Source organism: Mobula hypostoma, chromosome 26 (genome assembly GCF_963921235.1).
Source record: "Mobula hypostoma chromosome 26, sMobHyp1.1, whole genome shotgun sequence".
In the NCBI taxonomy this organism is placed as follows: Eukaryota; Metazoa; Chordata; class Chondrichthyes; order Myliobatiformes; family Myliobatidae; genus Mobula; species Mobula hypostoma.
The window spans coordinates 35,776,316-35,804,048 of NC_086122.1; the positions used below are offsets into that span (position 1 = coordinate 35,776,316).

Here is a 27,733-nt window from a genome sequence, read left to right on the forward strand (position 1 = left end):
GCTGTTGTTTCATTACACGGTGATTACTTCAATGTATTTTATCTATAGAGACACAGCACAGAACAGGCCCTTCCAACCCTTTGAGACACATTGTCCAAGCAACCCCCCCCCACCACCCCTGTCTTTATCCCAGCCAAATCACAGGAAAATTTACAATGACCAATCGACCTACCAACTGGAATGCCTTTGGAGTGTGGGAGGAATGCCATGCCATTGAACCCCGGTCACTGCTGCTGTAAAACATTGTGCTAACCACTTCGCTACTGTGCCACACCAGACAGACATTCTGTAATGATCAATAAAACAATTGTTTGAAATCAAGTGACCGTACTGGTGTCTCAGGGCTGAGTGTGTCTGCCCCTGCCCCTGGCATTCCTTCTCTGCCCCCTATCCCACACCCCTAAAGTGTTTTATTGTTTTTGACACTCTTGGAATGTAAGATATAGAGCAAGAAAAAGCCAAAAATCCCAGTGAGACTGTTCTGCTTTTCAATATCCTACCTTGGCTGATCTACACCTCCAGCCATTAACCCATCCCACCACCCTGCAACAGGACTTACATAGACATCACCTCATGTCACTTCATGTCCATGAACCCATTCTACTCAATCTCTCCTTACGGGACAATCAGTCTATATATATAACAGTTACTTGTACACCCAGTTTTATAGGATTGCTTTCACATTTATATTTATTGTAGACTCTTGTTTTTTTTTAGATTATGTTCTTTATGCTTATTTTTATTTTAAATGCTGCCGCGAATCCTGAGTAACAATCATTTCATTCTCCTTTACACCCAAGTTCTGAAAAATGACAGTAAATAATATTAAATCTTGAATTTTGATTTCCCAGAATCTAGAAATCTATCAGTCTCAAACTTGACTCCATATCTACGACTCTCTGAATTTCAATGATTCATAGGCTTCTGAGAGAAGAGATATCTTATCATCTCTGTTTTAAATACCAATTCCCTTATTCTGAGATTATAGCCCTTCTCTGTAACTCTCCATCTTTATAATTTGCTTCCCTTCTTAATTCCCTATTTTCATCATTATGTGCCAGGTCGCATGATGTGGGCGATCATGGTCTTCCACCTGTCTTTAATCTGACATGCTGTTGTCCTTATTCTTTTCTCTATCCATGACCATGATTGTTCCTGATAAGGTTTTCTGCAAAAGTGATTTGCCATTGCCTTCTGCCGGGCAGTCTCTCATGTAGTGAACTATGCTGAATTTGCAGCAAAATTACAATGCAATATGTAATAATAGAAAAAAACGTGAATTACAATAAGCATGTATATATATTAAATAGCTAATTCAACAAGTAGTGCAAAAATAGAAATAAAGAAAGGAGTGAGGTAGTGTTCATGGGCTCAAAGTCCATTCAGAAATTGGATGGCAGAGGAGAAGAAGCTGTTGCTGAATCATTGAATGTGTGCCTGTACCTCCTTCCCGATGGACAATGAGAGCAAGGCATGGGGATCCAGCTGAAGGGGGTCCTTAATGAAGGACGCCCCCTTTTAGAGGCATCACTCCTTGAAGATGTCCTGGATACCATGGAAGCTAGTGTTCATGATGCAGCTGACTAAATTTACAATTCTTTGCAGCTTATTTTGATCTTGTGCTGTAGCACCCCCTTCCCCCCATACTGGATGGTGATGCAGCTGGTTAGAATGCTCTCCATGGTATATTTGCTGAAATTTGCAAGTGTCTTTGGTGACTTACCAAATCTCCAAATGAAATATAGCCATGACTTGCCTTCTTTGTAGCTGCATCAATATGTTGGGTCCAGGATAGGTCCTCAGAGCTACTGACACCCAGAGACTTGAGACTGGTCACTCTTTCCACTTTTCATCTCTTTATGAGGACTGGTGTGTGTTCCTTCATCTCACCCTTTCTGAAGTCCACAATCAGTTCTTTGGTCTTACTGACGTTATCTCTTCAAGCTCACTTCATGGAAGATGGTTATTTCTTCCATTGATCAGCCATCAGCTCATTGCATGGGGGGAAAGCCACGGGTGGTAAATGTTCTAATAATTGTGGATGTTAACTGTGGCTAATGGACAGTACTCTTCTCTTGTTAGACATAAGACTGTGAAACTATTCAATACCTTGTCCTATTCCCCATAATCCTTTAATTTTATTTCTGAGTCGAAAAATATATCCTTCTTCAACGTGACACCTGAATAGAATGGAACCCAGTTCTAATGGATGGATTGTGGGTTACATTCTCTCCATGAGCCAGTCTTCATTTCCATATCCAATATCCGTACGCTTTGGAGATGCAAGAGGCTACAGATGTTGTAAACTGCGGAAACCTATTGTGTTGGACAGTACCTGCGGAGGCAGAGAGCTGGTCAACATTTGGGTCAAGTCCCTGTAACAGGACTGAGAACCATATCCATTTATTTCTATCTCTCCATCCACTTATCAAACTTCCCAAAAAAACACCAGCCTTCTCCACCTTCATCAGTCAAGTAGGTTTAGTTGATTAGGCCATTTTTGCCAGGGGTGAGAGAATTAAAGAAAGTCAAATATGCAAGAAACAGAGTTAATGTTAATAGAATCAAAATTTCTGGCTTCTGTTCTCTTCCTTTTCAGGATTCCAGGATTGAAAGGCTTACCGTATGAGGAGTGTTTTTAGCTCTGGGTTTGTACTCACTGGAATTTAAAAGAATTAGGGTGATGGGGAAATCTGATTGAAACCTATTGAAGACCCAAAGGCCTGGATAGACTAGATGTGGAGAAGATGTTTCCTATAATGGGAGGAGTCTAGGGCCAGAGGGCACAGCCCTAGAATAGAGGAACGTCCATTTAGAACAGAGATGAGGAGGGACTTCTTTAGTCAGAGGGTCATGAATCTCTGGAATTCTATGCTATAAGTAGCAGTGGAGGCCAATTCATTGGGTATATTTAAAGCAGAGATTGACAGATTTTTGATAAGTCAAGGAGTGGAAGATTACAGGGAGATGGCAGGAGAATGGGGTTGAGAGGGAAATGGATTAGCCATGATCAAATGGTGAAGAGGACTTGAGGGGCCAAATGGCCTAAATCTGCTTCTATGTCATATGGTCATATGGTTTCAATTTCCATTCTGGATGAAACCTTGACTGTTTATTCCCCTCGCTAGATGCTGCCTGGCTGAGTTTCTCCAGCATTTATGTGTTGCTCCAGATTTCCAGCATCTGCAGAATCTCTTGTATTTAGAGCCTGTATAATGAGTGGTTAACGTTAGGACTTTCTCAGGCAGGCAAGACTTACACAATTGTTTTCATTGCCCATTATGCCACTGGTGTCCAGGGTAGCTACAAAGATCATTCATCTCTGGCGGTGTTCAGGGCTTCCTTCATCATGTCAGCAGCTTCCTCTCCATTTTCACTACCGTCAATCATGCAAGTTCTGGGTGGAGATTCAGGAATATCACTGCATCCAGATGTAGAAGGATTCTTTATTGCTGTTCCCGTGACAGTTTTGTTTCATCAGTCAGGGTTGTTAGCCCTGAGCTGAACCCCTGAACCTGGAGGACCAATGGACCGCTCTTAGTCTGGCCTCTGCCCTTTGACCTGTTTGGCATGGCTGACCCTACCAAGAGCGAAAGCATAAAGCCCTGACTCCAGCCATCCTAGCTCTCCAGGTGAACAAAGCATGTAAGCCTCCAAACCACAGCAAGGTTGTGGTCCTCTTGGAGGGGACTTACCCAAGTTGGATAAGAAAAGCTTGTTGGAAAAATAAGCAGGTTGGATGGTATCTTTGGAAAGATGAGGGAATATACAACAAACTGATAAAGATAGAAATAGACTAGTTTGTGTAGCAGTGAAGGGTGGATGTAATCAAGGGAATTTCCCTGATAGAGTGAGCACATTGCTAAGTGCATAGGAGATTGAGGAGAGACCTGATAAAGGTTTATATGATCATAAGCAGCATAGACCAGATAAAAGGACACAGACTTTATCCCAAGAGGTTTAAGATTAGAGGCAAGAGATTTAAAAGGGACCTCAGTGATATGTTATTCACACAAGGAGTGGTGCACATTTGGAAAGGCTTGTCAGAAATGGTAACGAAATATTTTCGGAAGGCCTTTGACACTATGCCAAGCCCAAGGTAATACAGGAAAGAGACCAGCATGGGCTGAAGATTGGCTGACTGGCAGAGGACAAAGAGTGGGACTAAAAGGGACCTTTCCTGGTTAGCCTCTGGTGACTAGTGTGGTGTTCCATAAGGGTCTGCTACTTTTCACATTATATGTTAATGATCTGGATGACAGAGTTGATAGTTTTATGTCTAAGTTTATGGATGGTACAAAGATAGGCAAGTTGATTAAGCTGGGAGTCAAAATAAGGACTTGGACAGATTTGGCAAGGAAGTGGCAGATAGAATAGTCCATAGGGGAAGTGTATGGTCATACACTTTGGTCGAAGGACTATTTTCTAAATGGGGAGCAAATTCAGAAATTGGAGGTGCAAAGGACTTGGGAGTCCTCGAGCAGGAGTCAGTGGTGAGGCATCCGTTAGTCTTGCGAGACCATGGATCTGCGCCTGAAAAGTCTTCACTCTCCAGGGCGCAGGCCTGGGCAAGGTTGTATGGAAGACCAGCAGTTGCCCATGCTGCAAGTCTCCCCTCTCCCGACACCAATGTTGTCCACCCATGCAGCTTGGCACCAGTGTCGTGTGTGATTAATGTGTGATTAAGTGCCTTGCTCAAGGACAGAACACATTCCCTTGGCTGGGGCTCGAACTCACGACCTTCAGGTAGCTAGTCCAATGCCTTAACCACTTGGCCACGTGCCCACTAGTGGCGAGGAAAGCAAATGTAATGTTAGCAATCATTTTGAGAGGAATAGAATGTAAAAGCAAGAGTGTAATGCTGAGTCTTTACAAGGCATTTGTGAGACTGCTCCTGGAATACTGTGAGTAGTTATGGGCCCCTTATCTAAGAAAAGATGTGCTGACATTGGAGAAGGTGCAGAGCAGGTTCACAACAATTATCCCAGGAATGATCAGACCCAACGAAGGATCTCAGCCAGAACCTTCAACTGTTAATTCCCCTCCATAGATGCTGCCTGACTTGCTGAGTTCCTCCGGCATTTTGTGTGTTGTTTAACAATGCCACTGTTAGGCACTGTCAGGCTTTACGCTGTTTTTTAGCATTCCTCCAAAACCATTTCCTATGTTCAGATCACAGGAGCTAGTTTTGGAACAGGATATGGTTGATCCTGGTATAATGACATGCACCCAGTCAAACACCAGGTAACTACAGCCCTGCCTGAATACAGCTCATGTGTCACCTAGAGGAATCGACTTTGGAATTGCCCAATCCGTGTGACATTCTATTATGGGGGTTGAGGGGTTGAGGGGTTGAGTGATGCTGGAGCAGTCTCAATAGGTCAGATGGTCTAATTCTGCTCCTACTTATGTCTTATGGATAGAGGAGCAGAATTGGACCATTTGACCCCCACCAGCCAGGGCCTGTCCCCTTCTCATTGCTACCATCAGGAAAGAGATACAGGAGCCTGAAGACACACACTCAGTGATTCAGGAACAGCTTCTTCCCCTCTGTCATCCGATTTCTGAACGGACATTGAACCCATGAACACTACCTCACTCCTTTTTTATTTCTTTTTTTTGCACTATTTACTTAAGTATTTAATATATACATTCTTGCCGTAAATCACAGTTTTTTTCTCTATTAGTATGTATTTCAATGTACTGCTGCTGCAAAGTTAACAAATTTCACAACATATGCCAGTGATATTAAACCTGATTCTGATTTGGGTCTTACGATCTTCTATCACTAAATCAGAGTCAGGAGAATCCTACCAGTTCTGTCTATTTTGTCCATAGCTGCAATCAGCATATGGAAAGAATTTGCATTTCCTTAAGACTTTTCTATGGCATTCAAATATCCCAAAGCACATTACAGCTAAGTATTTCTGGTATTTATTTATTTGTTTATTTAGTGATGCAGCACCAAGTGGGCCTTCGGACCCTTCAGCCACACTGCCCCAGCAACCGCCGACTAACCTGGTTAACCCAAACCTAATCTCGGAACAATTAACAATGACAGATTGACCTCCCCTGAAGGTCCTTCGTCTGTGGGAGGAAACCAGAGGACCCGGAGAAAACCCACATATTCCACGGGGGCGTACAGTGACTCCTTACAGGACAGTGCCGGAATTGAACTCTGAACTGCAGAACACCCGATAGCGTCACGCTACTGTATCGCCACGACTGCAGTGGGAGGGGGAGCCCAAGAACCAATCTGCAGAAAGCGCGGACATCTATATGATAATGACCAGCTGCTCTGTTTTAGTGATTGAAGGATAGATATTGCACCAGGTTACCACGGGAAATTTCTTGGTCCCCTTCAAAATAATGCTGCAGGATTCTTCTTAAATGGGAGATGAGAGGTGGCACCTCTGTTCATTGGAAAGACAGCCCCCCTGAAAGGACGATTATCCTCTCACAAAATACGGGAAAACCTGCAGAAGCTGAAAATCCAAAGCAACACACACACAATGCTGGTGGAACTCAGAAGGTCAGGCAGCATCTATGGAAAAGAGTAAACAGTCAACGTTTCATGCCGAGACCCTTCTTCAGGACTGGAAAGGCAGGGGAGAAGTCAGTGTAAGTAGGTTGGGGGGAGAGGAGGAAGAAGTACAAAGTGCAGGTGATAGATGGAAGTGGGAGAAGCAGAGGGGGTGAAGTAAAGAGCTGGGAAGTTGATTGGGGAACGAGGTAAAGGGCTGGAGAAGGGGGAGTCTGACAGGAGAGGGCAGAAGGCCATGGACGAAAGGGAAGGGGGAGGAGCACCACAGGGAGGTGGTGGGCAGGTAAGGAGATAAGGTGAGAGAGGGAAACAGGAATGGAGAATGTTGAAAGAGAGGAGTTTGGAGGGGCCGGGGGTGGGGGGGGTGGAATTATCAGAAGTTCAAGAAATTGATGATCATGCCATCAGGTTGGAGGCTACCCAGACGGAATATAAGATGTTGCTCCTCCAACCTGTGGCCTCTTCCCTCATTTTGTGGTGGATGGAACGAAGGTGCTTGACGACATGGTCTCCCAGTCTCTGTTGGGTCTTTGAGTGGAAGCTGTGACTGTGTGACCTTCTAACTGAGGCCATGAGAGCACTCCTTGCCGATTGTCTGCTATTGGCCATTTACAAGCAGAGGAATGTCAGTCTGGTTGAGCAAGAGTTAATCATGTTCTTTGGCACCTTTCCTTCGCCCAGTTAACTTGGTCAGACTCATTATTCAACAATTTACTTTAAAACAGCTACTTCCCATTACTTCCTTTAGAAAAGTCAACAAAATTGTAACAGATTCCATGACCCCCTTCTCTGAGGCATTTTGAGTGCAGCCAATGGTTTAGTTTTCGGCCTATTCCCCGGTGACAAGTGGCGCCTCATTAAATGCACAAAATCTGTGTAAAGTCTAGAGGGAAGTGCAAGCAAACCTTCTGTTTGTTTGGTGGGGGGGGGGTGGTGGGAGGTGAGGAACTGGGGCTCCTTCCAAATGGATCCCATATGAAGGGATGAAGCTCGTTGGGCTACATCAAATCTTTGGCGTCAAGTCAACCAGGCATGCCTGGATTCTAACTGTGGTTCTGGCTATGGGACATGGCATGAACCCAGATCGTGTCTTTAGCTTTGACCTATTGTCAGTTTCAGGGCAGCCTGGATTACACTGGCTTTGTGTGTGTCTGTGATGAATTAAGTCAAACACAAGGCTGAAGTAAAAAGGCTGCACGAGAAAGCCAGTAGTACATATCGTTGAAGGCTGTTTTAATTTTACTACAAGGCTCGCAGACATAATTAAACCAGCTCACTGCTTGTTCCTCAGCTATAACTATGAAGTCAGAAGGAAATATAAAACTCTCACTGCTGGGTTTCATCATTAGCAAGAAACAGAAATAAGCCTGCCTGTTTCAGATTCCAAATATGTGCCCTGTAGTTTCACCAGTGTGATCTTTATCTGAAGAAACTGAGAGGAGCAGGGGATGATTGGAAATGATTCTTTAACATCGCTGAATGCCCACTTTGAAGTATTGCTGGACTTATATTCAATCCAAGAGCATGAATGCCAATTTCTCCTTCCCAGTAAATTTTTTCCCTCTTCCCTCCCCTCTTTTTCTATTACCCCGTCTGGCCTTTCACCTCTTCTCACCTTTCGATCACCTCCCTTGGGTCCCTTTCTCCTATGGCCCACTCCCCTCTCCTGTCAGATTCCTTCCTCTCCAGCCCTTGACTTTTCTCACCGATCACCTTCTAGTTTGTCCTCATCCTCTCCTCCCACCTTTTTATACCGACTGCTTCCCCATTCCTTTCCAGTCCTGAAGAAGGGTCCGTCCTGAAACATCGGCTGTGTGTTCATTTCTGTTGATGCTACGTTCATCCAGCATTTTGTGTGCTGCTCTGGATTTCCAGCATCAGCAGACCTCCTAGTGTTTATGAAACGGACTAGAGCGGGGTCATAGAGTTTTAGCACAGAAACAGCCCTGCTTGTCCATGCCAACCAAGTTGTCCACTTGAACTAGTCCTTTTGTGCCTGTTTGACCCATATCCCTCTGTACCTTTCCTGTCTGTGTATCTGTTTAAATGTCTTCTAAATTGTGTCCATCTATCTTGCACCCAGCCTTCCATAGACAGAGACAAAAATCCAAAATGCCAAATCTAACAGCTCCTAACGTCATGGGCCAACACTTCTTAAACTCAGCCAGAGAAGAGCAATAAATTCCATCCTTTTGAAATCAAATTGACATCTCCTTGAAAATCTTTTTAAAGAACTATTGCAATAATTTTAATTCGGCCCCACAATCTGGAATATGTGACTGAAAGGATTTTGAGAGCAAAAAGGAATTAAGTATTTGAAATGAAGAAATCTGTGGGATTATGGGTGGAAATAGAAATGAGTGAGTTGGATAGCTTTTACAAAGAGCTACATTGGTATGAAAATTCTATGGCTTAATTTTGTATGACATTTGATTCCGGGTTTTTAATTCAGTTCTGACTTCATTCAAGATTGTAACTCAGTGTGTCATGTGGTGTTTATTATTATATGCATAGTGAGGTTGGTACAATGAACAATTTGCTTGCTGCAGCGTCACCGACACATAGGTTCAGACAAGAACACACAGAACATGGTTGTGATGTGAACAAACTCACTGGACAGACACTGAAACTAAAGGATACAGAGGTGTTTTCTTCAACAAAACGAGACTCTCCCCGAAGAAGAGGCCTGCCTGACCCAATATAACATGACATTTTATATGCTAAAGATCAAAGGTAACAGCAGGACAATTCTGTAGATACAATGTGTCTACTAAAGCAATTTTTGGGTTTAAGACATATACATTCAACAACTGACTTTGGCTACGAGTCTTCACATCTGAGGATGTATTGTGGATCTAATTTGGAGTACAGCTCTGAGTAATGGCAATTAAAATTCATTTGGATGTCTGAGGTGTGGGTGTGAATCAGGAGGTGTGAAGGTTGTATGTGGTTTCAAAGAAAGCATTGTCCATACATTGTAAATATGGAGTTGTCCTTTGATGTTTGGCACATAAAATATTGAGCCCCACAATGGGCCAGCCAGACATTTCAACAGAAAGCGTCTCCATATAATGCCTGCTGTACCCTGTTTTGTTGAATAAAGATGCTGCTTTGTATCTAACAGTACTTTTCTCTGTATCTACAATGCCTCCTTTGAATTATATATAATTTTCACACCTCCTTCACATCCACACTTCAGGCACCGAAAGTGATTGCTGATCACTATTGTCTGGTTTTCCTTCAACACCAGTCCACAGTTCCAGGAAACTGTTGTTCAGAGCTGCATTTAAAACTTAACCTACAATCCATGTTCAGGTCTGAAGATTGTTTGTTGAAATTAATATTTGCTGTATACCCTAACTCCAGAATACACCCTAACAAACATATTATGCATAAACTATACGTAAATTATGAACATAAGAAATTCTGCTGATGCTGGAAAACCCAGGCAACACACACAAAACTCAGAAGGTCAGGCAGCAACTATGGAGAGGAGTAAACAGTCGATGTTTCGGGCTGAGACTCTTCATCAGGACTCTTCATTCCTCTCCATAGACGCTGTCTGACCCGCTGAGTTCCTCCAGCATTCTTGTGTGTGTTGCACATATTTTATGAAGACTAGGAAGACAGTGAAGAAAAATAAAGGTAATATCCAGGGAACAAAATTCTTCCTGCCTGTGCCATACGACACAGCTCATTATGATGATGATGTTGATGTGTATGTTGGAAATATGCATGAATACATTTGCATTACATTAATATATTTTTTTACAATTTAAACATCAAAACTCCCCCCACCCCCCTCACCCGGATTGTACCACCTACCTGCATGCCAATTAACCTACCAACCTGCTAGTCTTTGGGATGTGGGAGGATGCAAGAAGACGAAGAGGAAACCCATTTGGTCACAGGGGGAACATCCAAACATCCCTGTGCAGCCAGGATTTTAACAAACTGACAGGTGCACTGTTGAACGTATCGTAGCACTCCGGGGGTGTCGGGGAGCGTGGTTGACAGCCTGCCCCTGTGTTCCTCGTGCCCACCGCTATTTATTGTTCTTTCATGGGGTTATGGTGGGATATTCAGGTTCATTTATTGTTACATTTCAGTTTGGGTTGTACAGTTATTCACATATGTGCGCTTGTGGGTTGCCCTGACTGTAAGCGGAAACAAGAGAAAAACTGCAGATGGTGGAAATCTGAACAACACATGCAAAATGCTGGAGGAACTCAGCAAGTCAGGCAGCATCTATGGAAAAAAGTACAGTCAATGTTTCGGGCCAAAACATTTTGTGTGCGTTGCTCTGACTGTAACCGGGGTGTATAATAATCAGCTCCCCTGTCTGTACGGGACTGGGTGGGTTCTCTCCCCGCATCATGGCGTCCGGTCAGGTTTTGTGCTTGTCGCAATAAAACCGGCTGTTGAGTTAAACAGACTTCTCTCATCAGTCATCAGGGACCGAATTCTCGCCACATTGGTGTCAGGAGTGGGATTAGAAATTGACAGTGAGATTGAAGAGCTATGACGTCAGAGGGTGCGCCTTAAAACCCAGGGAACAAGTCGAGGGACTGAACAGTACGCCTCCTCCACATCCTCGGTCTGGGGTCCCGAAGACAGGACACTAACTTTCAAGATTCAAGATTGCTTTTTAGAACCACAGAGGAACTATAGAACACTACAGCACAGAAAACAGGCCATTCGGCCCTTCCAGTCTGTGCCGAAACATTATTCCGCCAGTCCCATTGGCCTGCATCCAGTCCATTACCCTTCAGACCTCTCCCATCCATGTACCTATCCAATTTATTCTTAAAACTTAAGAATGAGCCTGCATTTACCATGTTCCACACTCCCACCACTCTCTGAGTGAAGTTGTTCCCCCTAATATTCCCTCTAAACCTTTCCCCTTTCACTCTAAAGCCATGTCCTCTCATATTTATCTCTCCTAATCTAAGTGGAAAGAGCCTATTCACATTTACTCTGTCTATACCCCTCATAATTTTGTAAACCTCTACCAAATCTCCCCTCATTCTTCTACGCTCCAAGGAATAAAGTCCTAACCTGTTCAGTCTTTCCCTGTAACTCAAGTCCTGAAGACCCGGCAACATCCTAGTAAATCTTCTCTGCACTCTTTCAATCTTACTGACATCCTTCCTATGGTTAGGTGACCAGAACTGTACACAATACTCCAAATCTGGCCTCACCAATGCAACCTCCCCATAACATCCCAACTCCTGTACTCAATACTTTGACTTATGAATGCCAGGATGCCAAAAGCCTTCTTTACAACCCTGTCTTACCTGTGACGTCACTTTCAGGGGAGTAAAGAGAGAGTAAAGGAGGGCCTAGTACACAGCTCTGAGGGGCATGTGTGTGAGGGTCAGAAGGGCAGAAGTGAGGGAGCCCACTCTTACCACCTTCCGGTGATCTGACAAGAAGTCCAGGATCCAGCTACACAAGGCAGGGTGAAGTCTGAGATCTCTGAGCTTCTTGTTGACCCTGGGTGGAACTATGGTGTTGAATGCTGAACTGTAGTCCAAAAACAGCATTCTCACATAAGCACCCCTCTTCTCCAGACGTGTAAGGATGGTGTCAGAGCAGTGGCTATCGCGTCATCTGTCGATCGGATGTGTCGGTAGGTGAATTGTAGGCAGTCCTGTGTGGGTGGTAGCAAGCTGCAGACGTAATCCTTGACCAGCCTCTCAAAGCATTCGCTTATTGTTGAGGTGAGTGCAACAGGACGCCAGTCGTTCAGACATGTTACCTTGGTCTTTTTAGGTACCAGAACAATGGTGGATGTATTGAAGCAGGAGGGCACTCTACACTGGGAGAGGGAGAAATTAAAAATGTCTGTAAACACACCTACTGGTTGTGCCACGCACATCCTGAGTACCCGTCCTGGGATGAGTCCCACAACCTTGCGACTGTCCACTCGTACACCTGCGTACTTTGGCCTCAGAGATGACCAAGGTGCAGGTTGTGTCAGCTATAGGTCTCTTCAGGGGCTCACCGGTGTTGGCAATATTGAACTGAGCGTAAAAAAGACTTAGCTCATCTGGGAGAGGGGCAGCAATGTTGGAAACTCCAGGGCATTTAGCTTTGTAGTCTATGATGGTGTGCAGACCGTGTCATAAACTGCATGTGCTGTTAGTGGAAAGTTGAGTCTGACTCTTGTCTCTGTGTTGTGGTTTTGCTGCCCTGATGACTGCGTAGATCGTAGCTACATTTCTTGAGCTCCTGCTAATTACTGGCAATGTAAGCTCTGTGTCGCGCAGTAGGTGCTACTCGCACGGAACCGTTGATCCAGGCTTTCTGGTTTGGATAGACCCTGACCAATTTCTGAGGGACAACATCCTCGATGCACTTCTGGATGAAACTCGTGACCCCATCCGTGAACTCGTGACCCCATGCTCATCATGGGAGACATTCCAGTTGACACCATCAAAGCAGTCCTGCAGCATGGAGGCCGATTGGTCGGACCAACATTGGACGGTTTTAACTATGGCTGCATCTTGTTTCAGCTTCTGCCTGTACTTGGGCAGCAACAAATTGGAGGAGTGATCTGACTTTCCAAATGGAGGGCAGGAGCGCTTTGTAAGTGTTGCAGAAGGGAGAGTAGCAGTGGTCGAGTATGCTATTTTCCCGTGTGCCCACTTGGATGTGTTGGCAAAACTTCGGAAAGATTTTTAGACAGTGAAGTTAACTTATTTCACCATACATGCTGGTGATTTTAACCTGATTTCGATTCTGTTCCCGACATACTTTGATAATAAGTGTACTTAGTACTTTATAGTCTGGAAGATCAGAGTGGTAATCTTCTCATTCCAAAGTACACGAGGGTAAAGGAGAACAAAATAACTGTTATCCTGGATCTGATGCAGCACAAAAAGAACACACTGGCATAAAGAACACAATAAAAAAAACAAAAATAAACACAACAAACATAAATGCATCCTATAAAACTCTAAGTACAAGTAGCTGTTGTATACATAGCCTGAGCGTATGTATATGAAGTGACGCTGGGTGACACGTTTGTAGTGATGATAGAGGCTGGTGGAATGAGTTAATGGCTGGAGGTGTTGAGCAGCCTGATGGCTTGGGGGAAGTTACCACCATCATTATGTGCTGTGTCGTATGACGTGGACGATCATAGTTTTCCATCTGTCTTTAATCTGAAGCCCTTCAGATTATTTTCTCTTTCCATGACCATGATTGCTCTTGGCAAATTTTTTTACAGAAGTGGTTTGCCATTGCTTTCTTCTGGGCAGTGTCTTCACAAGACGGGTGACCCCAGCCATTATCGATACTCTTCAGAGACTGTCTGCCTGGCGTCAGTGGTCGCATAACCAGGACTTGCGATGTGCACCAGCTGCTCGTACAACCATCCCCCACCTGCTCCCATGGCTTCGTGTGGCCCTGATCCGGTGGGAGATGGGGGGGCTAAGCATGTGCCACACCTTGTCTAAGGGCGACCTTCAGGCCAGGGGAGAGAAGGTTCACTTTACACTTTCTTTGGTAGCGATGGATCTCCAGCCCACCACCCGGTTGGGGGCATTTACTGTTTTATATAAGTCTGAAAAGGCAGCTCAGGATCCAGAAAATGAGTTGGACAAAATACTTTAATGCAGGCAAAAGAATTGAAACAGGAGTTTAACATAAAGAGATACTGGACCGAGCAAGAGTAGACAGCTAGCAGAGGTTAAAGGAAGCAGATCAAGGAAGGCATGCTGCGATTCTGGACAGTGGTGAAAGGGGCTGAACTAGGATCGGTCAAAGGCGTGAGTTTGGAGAATGATCATAAAGAAGTGGAGCAAAGGAACACAGATGCCAGGCAGCAAATCATAAACACAAGAGATTCTGCAGATGCTGGAGATCTTGAGCAACACACGCAAAATGCTGCAGGAACTCAGCAAGTCAGGCAGCATCTATGAAGGGGAATAAGCAGTTGACGTTTCAGGCCCTCCATCCGAGTTTGGTCTGAACGTCAACTGTAGTCCCCTCTACAGATGCTGCTGACTTGCTGAGCTCCTCCGGCACTTTATGTGCGTTGCTCAGGATGTCAGGCAGGAATACCAGGGGGTGCGAGCAAGTCAGCTGAAGAATCTGTTACTAATGATGATGCAGAGCGAGAGTTGGTTGCTCAGATCCAGAGGAACAGGTAGTAAATGAGGCGATCGAAAAGCTGGAAAATGTGGAAAGGGAATGGTGAGCTGAGGCCATCGAAAGATCTGAGCACAAACTCACAGACTTTGAATTTAAGCCATTAAACAAAAGGATGGAACTTACTGACTGTGTGACTCATGCTGCATCAGCATTAGTGTAGTAATAATGATAATAATACCAAGAAGTACTTCATTGAAGCTGAATGGAAAATTATCTTGTTACCAACATTTTAAAACACACTTAGCAATAATAATAAATATAATATTGATAATAATATTAACTAATAATAAAGTACAGAATAATAATATACACAATCATAATTTACCAATATGCAATACTGTGCAATAATAATGTAGAAAATAACATCATCATCGTGGCTATCCCTTGAGGTCGAGGATGATGGTCTTTGTTCTGAAGAAGTGGCCCACAGAGTGAAGAGGCCTGTGCGTGTATTTGTTTAACGTGTACTTGATGTTGCACTCCAAGAAGCACACGATACTTCACAAATCAACCAACTGATTCCATTGGCATGGAAACCACGACGACCGGAGCTGATGGATTTGTTGCAGCCTTCATCCGCCTTCACAGCCGTTGAGTTCGAAGTAACTTCATCCACCTGTTCCACCATTGAGGTTGGATTGTTCTTTGTCAGGGACCTCACCCTCGACCTTACCGCCATGGGTGACCCTACCAGGAGCATAGCTCCAGACGGCATTGCTCTCGGGATCACAGGACCACACAAGCTTCTTCACCACGACAAGGTGACAATCCACGGAGAAGAGAAAACAACAAAACAGAGACTGTTGTACTATGATGTGTGTTCTCCTGTTGCATGGAGATGAACTTGTTGGACACAGGTTAAGTTCAAAGAAAATTTATGATCAAAGTACATATATGTCACCATATACATCTCTGAGATTCATTTCCTTCCAAGCACATGCAGTAAATCCAAGAAATATCCACGAAATCCATAATAAAATGAATGAAAGACTGCACTCAACAGGACGGATAAACAACCAATTACAAAAGGCAACAAACTGTGCAAACACAACAGAGAAATAATAATAATAATAAATAAACAATTAATATTGAGAACATAACATGAAGAGTCCTTGAAAATGCATCTATAGGTTGTGGGAACAGTTTAGTAATGGGGCAAGTGAAGATGAGTGATGTTTAGGACAACATAAACATGGAGATGCTGGAAATCCAAATCAACACACACAGCATGTTGGAGGAACTCAGCAGGTCTTATAATATCTCTGGAAATGAACAAACAGTCAACGTTTCGGGCCCAGACCCTTCATCAGAACCTTTTGAAGTTTAGGACAATGGAATTTGTGGAAGGGCCAACAGGGAGGCCATTAAAGGAAGTCAGTATATAGTTATACTTCTATAAATACATATTAATCATTGCAGCACAGTACAGGCCCTTCAGCCCATGATATGTGCCAACCTTTTAACCTACTCTGAGATCAATCTAACCCTACATTGCTCTCCATTTTAATAGAACATATGTAAGTAGTTAGCCAATTGTGTAATTGTATATGTATTAACCCTAAAAAGGCGATGCCTCAAAAAAGCTGCATATATCATTAAGGACCACCACCACCCAGGACATGCCCTCTTCTCATTGCTACCATCAGGAAGGAGGTACAGGAGCCTGAAGACACACACTCAGTTTCAGGAATAGTTTTTCCCTTCGTCATCAGATTTCGGAAGGGATAAAAACCCATAAACGCCACCTCAGATTTTTGCCTCTCTTTGTGCACTAGTTATTTAATTTAACACGAAGCCCTGATCTCACATCATTGAGTCCGTCAGGGATTATCTGGAGAGACAGAAGCAATTGAGACAGCTAAAGTCTGCAGAAGAACTGTGGCAAGTTCTCCAAGATGCTTGGAATAACCTACCAGCCGATTTTCTTATACAGTATACCTAAGAGATGCAGTTTTAAAGACAAAGGAATGTCACATCAAATATTGATTTGAATTATTTTATTACTGTTTACTGATCTTTATAGTACATTTTTTGATATTCAGAAACTTTAATTCTTTACTTTTGAGAGCATCTTCACTTTACAAAATTATTTACGTGTCTAAGACTTTTGTACAGTACAGTTTATATATATTTCTTATTGTCATTTATAGTTTTTATTATTATGTATTGCAATGTACTGCTGCCACAAAACAACACATTTTCATGACATATACTAGTGACATTAAACCTGATTCTGATCATTGTTTAGTTGATTGATTTTTCAAGGGAAGCAGTGGAGATTATTACTTGTGTAGGATACCTTCAAAGTCAGTTTGTATCTCATGGTAAAGAAAGTCTTTTCATTCAGAGAAAGCATGGGAGGATTTGAGATCAGGCAAAGGAAGCTACTGACAGGACAGGTGTACGGGAGGAGGTGGGGGTTGTTATGTACTGCAGGCACATTTGCAGGTGGGTAGCAGGAGGTTAAATGCATAGTGGAGCTGAAAGATGCTCTTCATAAGGGTACTAAGAAGGGTGTCATTTTTTTTTACTGCTCGTTACATCACTAGTGTTTCGGGCAGCAATGAAGGTCCTCCATCACTAGCAAAGTTCAGAGCTTCCTCTTGGTTTTCACATGTGGAGACTCAGGAACACTATTGCCCTCGGAAGTAGAAGATTCTGTAACAATTTTCTTTGATCAGTCAGGGTTGTTCGCCAAACAACCACTTAAATCCCAAACCCGAAGGACCGGTGGGCCACTCTTAGTCTGTCCTCTCCTCTTTGGCCTGTTTGGCATGGGTGACCCTACCAAGAGCCAAAGCATAAAGCCCTGACTCCAGCCAGAATTGAACCTGGGTTCAATTCCTGCCACTGTCTGTAAGGAGTTTGTACATTCTCCCGGTGTTTGCCCGGGTTTCGTCTGGGTGCTCTAGTTTTCTCCCAAAATCCAAAGATGTACCAGTTGGTAAGTTAATTGGTCACTGTAAAATAAGCCATGATTAGCTCAGGGTTAAATCGGGGAATTGCTGGGTGACAAGGTTCAAAGGGACAGAAGGACCTATTCCATGCTGTATCTCAATAAATAAATTAATTCATTAAAATAACTGTGATTTATGTCAGAATCCTGAATTTGTTGGGTGGAGGATGTTGACATAAGTTGCAAATTGCTCCTCCACCCAACAAATGGAAGCAAAATATATGATAAACACAAGAAAGAAGCAGATGCTAGAAATCCAGAGCAACACACACCAAGTGATGGAGGAACTCAGCAGGTCAGGCATCATCTATGAAATGAATAAACAGTCGACACTGTAGAGCCAAGCCCTTCCTCAGGACTATATATTCTTCAACAAAGTATATTGCAACCTTTCAAAAAACAGTTGGTTGTCATGGAAGGAAGAAAGACCTTCCCAGTAAAATAAATGGACTTTTTCGTCCATTCCCATCGCAAATGTTAAAATTAGGAAGCAATGAAACGGGAATCCTGGTTGACTGCTTTCGCCTCCTGAGCTAAAAAACACTGGAGTCAGTTTTATCACTGCTCTTAATGATAAATGAAGCTACTTAGCTGAGACCATAGATCAAAGCTGAGATCTTCCTCAGCTTAGTTTGCAGCAGGAAATGAATTTCCTAACCTGTTAAAGACTTTTTCAATACAAGTTAACCAAAGAAATGCTCCCAAAAAAAGACATCATGTGATAAATGGGTTATTTACTAATCGGATCCAGTTGTATTCCTCAGAGTACAGGCTTGCTGAGAGAGGCCTTGTACAAGGGTTTCGGACACAGTGTGAGCATTTACACTGCTTAACTGTTCCTAGAAGTATTTACAAGAGGCTCACTGTAAACTTCCCATGTAAACATTGCTCATACCATGATATCCACTCTTCAAATGAAGCAAGCTTCTGTCTGAGTTGCCTGCTTTTCGCATTTTCTGCTGCCTCAGGTTCCAGCTTTTATTTCCTCCTTTCGAATATCCTCCTTCCTTTCTTAATTTCTTCCCTGATGCTTTCCCTCCTTTCCTCTTTCTCTCCGTCTCGTCGAACAGTGGAGATCTACTTAAGGAGCAGCTAGTCTAAGGAGGGAGAAGGGAATGGAGGGTTATGTTGATACTGTGAAATGAAGAGGTTGGAGAAGTGGGGCCCTCACTGGTCGGGGTCGACCATGGATGTGTCCCAGCTGTCTACATGATACACAAGCCAGGGCAGTGCAATAAGCCCATGCAGCAGACTCCCCCTCAAATTTATAAGGAATTTGGACTGGAGGACCTTCGAGTTATAGGGAAAGTTAGGACTTTGTTCCTTGGAACATAGAAGACTGTGTGGAGATTTGATAGAGGTATACAAAATTATGAAGGGTATCAATAGGGTAAATGCAAGCAGGCTTTTTCCACTAAAGTTGGGTGGGAATATAACCAGAGGTAATGAGTTAAAGGTGAAAGCTGAAACGTTTAAGAGGAACATGAGGAGAAACTTCTTCACTCAGAGAGTCCTGAGAGTGTGGAACGAGCTGCCAGTGCAAGTGGTGCATGCGAGCTCAGTTTCAACGTTTAAGCTAAGTTTGGATAGGTACATGGATGGGAGGAGTATGGAGGGTTATGGTTCAAGTGCAGATCCATGGACGTAGGCAGATTAAATAGTTCAGCCAGGACTAGATGGGCTGAATGGCCTGTTTTGTGCTGTACTTTTCTATGACTCTATGATTCTCTCTAAGATTTGAAGGTGTTGCTATTCTGAAGAGCCAACAGAAACGTTCCTGGCTTTTGTCAAAGAGAGAAGGTCACATCAAGCCCATTCGTTCTCAGTCTTGTTATTTGGTCATGATTAGAGTCAGTATCTTTCAGTATGGAGGGGAATAAACCGTTGATGTTTCATGCTGAGTCCCTTCATCAGACTGGCACATGAATGCACTGGAAATGGACACTGTGCAGACAGAAGAGATTAGTTAGGCATTTGATTGATAAGTTAGTTACTGCAGTACGTTACTGAGGGCCAAAGGGCTGTGTCTGTGCTGTACTGTTAGGGTTTTTGAGGCCCTCTGTTGGTCAGGGTTTACGGAGTACACAAGCCAGTATGGTGTACTGATGGAATAGCCAGTGAGGCTCTGAAAACTTGTGCCAACCAACTGACAGGAGTATTCAAGGACATTTTCATGTATTGAAAGGACATTATCATGTCTGACCTGCTGCTGCAAAGTTAACAAATTTCACAATACCTGCCGGTGATAATGAACTTGATTCTGATTCTGATCCTGAGTACACAAGGCTGGGCAGTACAATATGGAGTGTAAACCGTTGCCCATGTATCAAGCTTCCCCTCTTCACGCAGCTGATTAACCCAAAGTCACAGCACAGACCAATAGAGTTTGGCACCTGCAGCATTGCAGGAGTTGCTAGTTAGCATTGAACTCAACCGAGGACTGCCTCAGGGACTCCAGGTCTGGAATTTTCAACGAGTTTATTCCTGAAGCCTTCCCCATAGTGGGTATGGCTGCAAGGCAGCAGAGGTTTGAGATCAGAGTTTTCACTAACCACGGCTGACAAGCACCATTTGCCCCAGGTGACTGGTTTTAAGGTGCCAGTAACCCACCTTTGCTCTTCACCTGTCGGTAGAAATGGTTCCACCACATGTGAAGGCCGGGAGCTGGACTTGGTTGTCTGAGGCTATTTGAGACACACGTCGTTGGGAGCTTTCAGTAGATAGTGGAGCTTATCCATACTCTCTCTCTCTCTCTCTGACTATCCATCCCATAGGATGATGATGGTTCCTTTCAGTCAGTTAGTAGGATGGTACCCCGCTCCTCAGAAAGGAACAGTGTGTGCGTGAGTGGATTTTAGATGAGTAAGGGGTTGTACAGGTCCAGACCCACCCTCTCGACATCCCCTCCTGGATCCAGCAGCATGGTGGGGTTCAAGACGGCTGGGGGAGGTTCTGTTGCAGTGAATGGCCAGACCAAGCTTCGATGCAAGGGATGCCCTTTCCGCGCTTCACGGCGCGTGTTTGCTAGATGGCTGTTGACCCTACGAGAGGGTTCATCTGCCCTTTGACAGGTCTTGTTTTTCGTCCTGCAGGGTGTCTAGCCACCCTCCTCACCAGACAAGCCTGGTGGGGGAGCCGGTTTAGTCGCCGACCACCCGACCATGCGACAGGTAGTACTGGGTTACATGGTACCAGTAACACTCAGACGAGTGCTTATCCATACTACCATCCCAGCCAAAACAACCTTAAGGAAACAATAATGTGCCTTCTATGTTCTATGCTTACAGCACAGTGTCATGACAGTTGATGCCTCTGCCAGTATTCCCAGCCGATGGACAGTGACACCAATCGTAACCCTGCTGTCAAGGTTCCAACATGAACAGCGGCAGCCGTCCACGTTTCGGCGCTCCAGTTCCCCAGAGTACAGTCAGTTGCTGCCGTCTCTTTAAGACTCAGACTGCCAATTATTGCCTGCCACATTCCTTCATTGAAAGCCTGTACTTAAAGGCCTCAAGCTGAGCATTCAGTGCTCTGGAGTTCCATTTCTAGTACTATTGTTTGTGTTGTCTTGTTTATTTTGTATCTGATTCTGGGTTAATTCTAGACTTTGCTCTGCACTTGAGTTCACTCCCATCCACAGATCTCGTGTTACACCCGCAAACATCATTCCAGTTTCCTCAGCAGGGGCTGAGGGAACAGACATCGAGTCCTTCCTGCTGAAAGGCTTGCTGACACACTAGACTACATATTCCCTGCCCTCATCCACTGGACAAACACTGTGATACAGTAGCCAAGGACACTGCTGGCCCACTGTGACTGTGTAGAGAAGTAAGACTCATTGGATGGATTAAAGAAAGCTTTATTCTCCTTGTTTTTTAATCTGAACATTAAGTAGGGGATGACAATTCATATATTCAAACTTAAAAATAAATTTTATTTTCAAAGTACATATTTGTCACCATATTCAACTCTGAGATCCATTTTTTTGTGGGCATTCTCAATAAATCTATAGAGCAGTAACAAAAACAGGATCAATAAAAGATCAACCAGACTGCAGAATACAACAGACTGTGCAAATGTAAATATAAATAAATAGCAATAAATAACAAGAGCATGAGATGATGAGTCCTTGAAAGTGGATCCATTGTTTATGGGATCATTTCAATAGTGCGGTGAGTGAAATTATACCCTTTGGTTCAAGAGCCTGATGGTTTAGGAGTAGCAGCTGTTCTTGAACGTGGTGGTGTGAGTCCTGAAGCTCTTGTACCTTCGATCTGATTGCAGCAGTGGCCTGAGTGATGGAAGTCCCTGATGATGGATCTGCTTTCTTGTGACAATGCTTCATGTAGATGTGCGCCACAGTTGGGAGATCTTTACCCTCCATGTATGAGGCCGAATCCATTACTTTTTGTAGGATTATCCATTCAATGGCAATGGTGTTTCCGTACCAGGCTATGATGCAGCCAGACAATATACTCTCCAGTGTACACCTATAAAAGTTTGTCAAAGTTTTAGATGTCATGCCGAATCTCCACAAATTCCTAAGGAAATAGAGGTTTGACCATGTTTTTTTTCGCATTTGCACTTATCTGCTGGATCCAGGACAGATCCTTTAAAATAATAACACTCTAAAATAAATTTAAAGGTGCTGACCCTCTCCACCCCTAATCCTTCAATGAGGACTGGCTCAGGGACCTCTGGTTTCCCTCTCCTGAAGTCTATAATCAGCTCCTGGGGCTTACTGACACTCCTGGATGTTTGAGCAACACACACAAAATGCTGCTGAAGGCTTTCGGCCCGAAATATCGACTGCACTCTTTTCCTAGACGTTGCCTGGCCTGCAGGAGCAGAGGTTCCCAACCTGTGGTCTACGGACCCCTTGTTTCATGGTATTGGTCCATGGAATAAAAAATCTGGGAAACCCTGTGATCTTGATTGGGACGGCTGCGGATAACATATGGTACAGTGCTAGACTGAACGAGAGCTGAACTGAAATGGAATGTGCCTGGACTATTTCCACAACTTTTGTGGGCTGGTGTTTTAGATTCTGTACTCTTTGCTTGATTTCTTTTAGTCATTCATGCAATTCATTTTGTTTTGCAGGCTTGGGAGGGGTAGGGTCTGATGTTTTTCCCCGAAGGCATTCATGGTTTACAAGACAGGGGTTACCTGTCTTGTAAAGACACTGCTGAGAAGAAGGCAATGGCAAACCATTTTTGTAGAAAATTTGCCAAAATCTCTCATAGTCGCGGATGGAGAAAAGAGTAAGAACATCAGGGTAACTTCTCAGATTAAAGGCAGATGGAAGATCATGATTGCCCACATCATGCAACACGGTACATAATTCATTTATTTATTGAGATACAGAGTGGAATAGGCCCTTCCAGCCCTTCAAGCTGCACTGTCCAGCAATCCCTTGATTGATCCTAGCCTAATCACAGGACAAGTGGCACAGACAAATTAACCTACTAACCAGTACGTTGTTGGACTGTGGGAGGAAACTGGAGCACCCGGAGGAAACCCACATGATCATGGGGAGAACATACAAACTCCTCATAGACAGTGGCAGGAATTGAACCCAGGTTACCTGTACTGTAGAGTGTTGTGCTAACTACTACACTATCTCCGTGGATTGTCACCTTGTCATGGTGGAGAAGCTTGGGTGGTCCTGTGATCCCGAGAGCAATGCCGTCTGGAGCTATGCTCCTGGTAGGGTCACCCATGGCGGTAAGGTCAAGGTTGAGGTCCCTGACAAAGAACAATCCAACCAAGGCCTCAACGGTGGAACAGGCGGATGAAGTTACTTCAAACTCAATGGCTGTGAAGACGGATGAAGGCTGCAACAAATCCATCAGCTCCCATCGTCATGGTTTCCATGCCATTGGAATCAGTTGGTTGATTTGTGAAGTATCGTGTGCTTCTTGGAGTGCAACATCAAGTACACGTGAAACAAATACACGCACAGGCGTCTTCGCTCTGTGGGCCACTTCTTCAGAATGAAGACCATCATCCTCGACCTCGAGGGATAGCCACGACGACGACAATGACTACACTACCGTGCCACTGTAATTATGATGATGGATATACCAAAGTGCGTAAAGATGACAAATAATAAGTTATCCTCTGACTTTTCTTTGCATCCTGGAGACTAGTCTTCTACTCTTAGAGACACCAAAGCAATGCTGAATGTTGATACCCTAGCAAGCAGCGAGGTCTCTGAATCTGAGAAACAGGAATCAGGTAAGTCTGAGATATCATTTAACTTCATTTCTGATTCTGTCCAAATATGCTTGAGGCACCAGGAGGGGAGTTGCAATCTAGTCAGCACTGAAGCTTCTTTGTAGGTGGGGAGTTTATTTTTTTTTGTTTATTCGGTTTCTGTGCAGTACAGATGGGGAGAGGAAGTATAGTCCTAGGCCGGATGAGGGTAGCAAACAGCAGATTGACCCGTCAGGAGGGCACTTGCTTATGAATGTGTGGGGGTGGTGGAGGCTCCCTTGCATATCTTGATGCGGTTCTGCCACCATCCTTTGGCAGCCCAGCGCTACACCACACGCGTTGGCTTTATCCAGCTCTCGTCCCACCTCCCTCCTCTTCTTGCTGAATTTGAAGAATTAGAATCAGAATCAGATTCAAGTTAGAAAATGACCGCATAGTACAGGCCCTTCGGCCCATGATGTTGTGCCAGCCTTTTAATCAACTCCAAGCTCATTTATACTTTACTTTATTATCGCCAAACAATTGGTACTAGAACATACAATCATCACAGCGATATTTGATTCTGCGCTTCCTGCTCCCTGGATTACAAATATTAAATAGTAAAAAATATTAAAAATAGTAAAAATTAGTAAATATTAAAATTTAAATTAAATCATAAATGGAAAATAGAAAAATGAAAAGTAAGGTAGTGCAAAAAAACCAAGAGGCAGGTCCGGATAGTTGGAGGGTACGGTCCAGATCTGGGTCAGGATCCGTTCAACAGTCTCATTACAGTTGGAAAGAAGTTGTTCCCAAATCTGGCCGTACGAGTCTTCAAGCTCCTGAGCCTTCTCCCAGAGGGAAGAGGGATGAAAGTGTGTTGGCTGGGTTGGTCGTGTCCTCGATTATCCTGGCAGCACTGCTCCGACAGCGTGCGGTGTAAAGTGAGTCCAAGGACGGAAGATTGGTTTGTGTGTCGTGCTGCGCTGTGTTCACGATCTTCTGCAGCTTCTTTCAGTCTTGGACAGGAAAACTTCCATACCAGGTTGTGATGCACCCTAGAAGAATGCTTTCTACGGTGCATCTATAAAAATTAGTGAGGGTTTTAGGGGACAGGCCAAATTTCTTTAGTTTTCTCAGGAACTAAAGGCACTGGTGGGCCTTCTTGGCAGTGAACTCTGCTTGGTTGGACCAAGTCAGGTCATTTGTGATACTGACCCCGAGGAACTTAAAGCTTTTGACCTGTTTCACTTGTGCACCACCAATGTAAATGGGGTCGTGCGGTCTGCTACTCCTTCTGAAGTCAACAACCAATTCCTTCATCTTGCTGACGTTGCGGTATAGGTTATTGTCTTCGCACCATGCCACCAGGTTCTTAATTTCCTCTCTGTACTCAAACTCATCATTACCCGAGATACGGCCTACAATTGTTGCGTCATCAGCGTTTATTTGTTTGTGTCATTGACGTTTATCCAGTTATGTTATATGGATCAGAATGTAACATGAGGAAACGAATTGAAGCAGCAGAGATGTGGTTTTTGAGGAGGAGGCAAAGAATATCATGGACGAAACGAATATCTAACGAGGATGTCATGAACAGAGCAAAGACAAAAAGAGAAATAATGTATGAGATCATGAAAAGGCAATGTAACTTCATTGGACATGTGATTAGGAAAGAGGAGTTAGAATGCATGGTAATTATGGGAAAGATTGAAGGGAAGAAAGCAAAAGGAAGACAAAGACAAATGGTGATGGAGACAGCAGCCAGAGAACTGGAAATGAATACCAATGAATTGATCCATTTGGCCCAAAACAGGAGTGTGTGGGCCATGGCAGTCAAAGCTCAAACTGGGCACGGCACCTGATGATGATGATGATGATGAAAGGTTTACAAGAATAATTCCAGACTGAGAGATTATACTTTGTGGTAAAGATCAATAGGCTGGTGAAATCAGCACTGAAGGTTAAAACACTGCAGGGCAGAGGATCCCAAACGTTTTTATGCCATGGACCAATACCAACCAGCAAGAGGTCTGAGGACTCCATGCTGGGAACTCTTGCATAGGGAGACCTGATGGAGGAACTTGCCAGTTTTATGATACTGATACACAAATATCCAAAAAAGGTAATGCAGGCAAAAGAGAGGAAATAAAACATTTTCAGAATACAGTTTGTTAACCTTCTGTTGAGCTTTGATTATATCACTCAGACTATTTTCATAAACTACACATTAAAATAGGATATTAAACATGAGAGAAGGAACAGAAAGATGTATATGGACTATACCAGAACTAAGGGTTGATAGCCATCAGAAGGGATTGAATTTTTGGTGTTCTTTTCCCAGTAAAGTGGAAGGCTGAAAGAAGAACTGATCAAGGTTTTGATGACTATGATGAAATTTGGTATGGTAGGTATGGAGACAGACTTCCTTTTGTGGAAATGATCTCAATGAGAGTCTAGAAATTAAGAGACCGACTTTATAAAGCACAGGTGAGGCCTCACTTGGAGTATTATGAGCAGTTTTGGGTTCAAAGGGCATTCACGAAAATGATTCCGGGATTGTAGGGCTCGTCATATGAGGAGCATTTGATGGCTTTGGGCCTCTACTCACTGGAATGAAAAGAGTGAGAGGTAACTTCATTGAAATCTATCCAATGTTGAAAGGCCTTGATAGAGTGGATTTGGAGAGGATGTTTCCTATGATGAGGGAGTCCAAGACCAGAAAGCACAGCCTCAGAATAGAGGGGCATCCATTTAGAATGGAGATCAGGAGGTACGTCTTTAGCTAAAGAGTAGTGAGTTTGTGGAATTCATTGCCACAGGTAGCTGTGGAGGCCAAGTCATTGAGTATATTTAAGGCAGAGGTTGATAGGTTCTTGATTAGTCAGGGCATGAAAGGATATGGGGAAAAGGCAGGAGATTGGAGCTGAGAGGGAAAATGGATCAGCCATGATGAAATGGTGGAGCAGACTTGATGACCAAAAGGACTAATTCTGTTCCTATCTCTTATGGTCTTTTATTCATTAGGGAAAGCAGCAATATGCCTTTAGCCATACAGAAGAACAGAGTGTAACTCATTACTACAAATCTGGACGAGGTGATTAAGTTAATCACTTTAAGGGCATCACAGGAAGCTAGAAAGAAAAGTTTGTGTGGAGAGACTCGAATTGAACAAAAGTAACAGCAGCGAACAGATGGGCTGAATGCTGTGCACTATTTGTATTCGCATCCAAAGCTTAACCGGCTGGTGGTGTAGTGGCATCCGCACCAGACTTCAGGGTAAGTCGCACAGGTTTGAATCTGGCAGCTCCTTGCACCTTTTCCAACCGTGCTGGTTGATCGTCAAGCTAGCGACACGGCCTCGTAAAAAACAGACAAGAATGCTAACGAAATGGCAAGGTTGCTGCCCAGTGCTCCACACGATGTGGAAAGGAACAACATCCAAAGCATGAAGACATTTGCCGGGCCATGGGGAAAGCTCGGGAGTAAGTGGACAGTTCATTCAAAAGCATTGACACATGTATGGTAGATTCTTTCCTTCTTTGTTGGTGTTATTCAAGTAAGTTGCATGCTGGTGGGGCCCTGAGGCAAGTTTATGTCTACTGGTAAATGATAACAGAATGAGTCAAGGTGGCACGTGAATGAAGTGTTATTCAATTTATTCCTTTCAGTTGCCGAAGTGGTTTCCAATTCACCGGATTGATTTGAGACTACTGTATTCTAGAAGTTGTTGTAGTGTCTTCCTGCCAATTTTTTTCTATGTTAAACCCAGATAAATGCTTTCAAAGTGCCATAAACTTGAAAGAGGAAAGTATAAAAACAAGAGATTCTACAGATGCTGGAAATCCAGAGTAACACAGGCATAAAATGCTGGA

The 27,733-nt window shown here is 43.8% G+C and overlaps 1 long non-coding RNA gene across 1 annotated transcript in view; it reads left to right on the plus strand.

The window, feature by feature from the left end:
• The window catches only part of LOC134338121 (uncharacterized), a 51,156-nt gene extending 24,121 nt beyond the window's left edge, over nucleotides 1-27,035 (plus strand). Inside the window, exons 2-3 of the long non-coding RNA XR_010016150.1 lie at nucleotides 23,808-23,900; nucleotides 26,886-27,035. This is a non-coding gene — a long non-coding RNA (uncharacterized LOC134338121). The remainder of the gene's footprint in view (nucleotides 1-23,807; nucleotides 23,901-26,885) is intronic.
• Nucleotides 27,036-27,733: the final 698 nt, after the last annotated feature.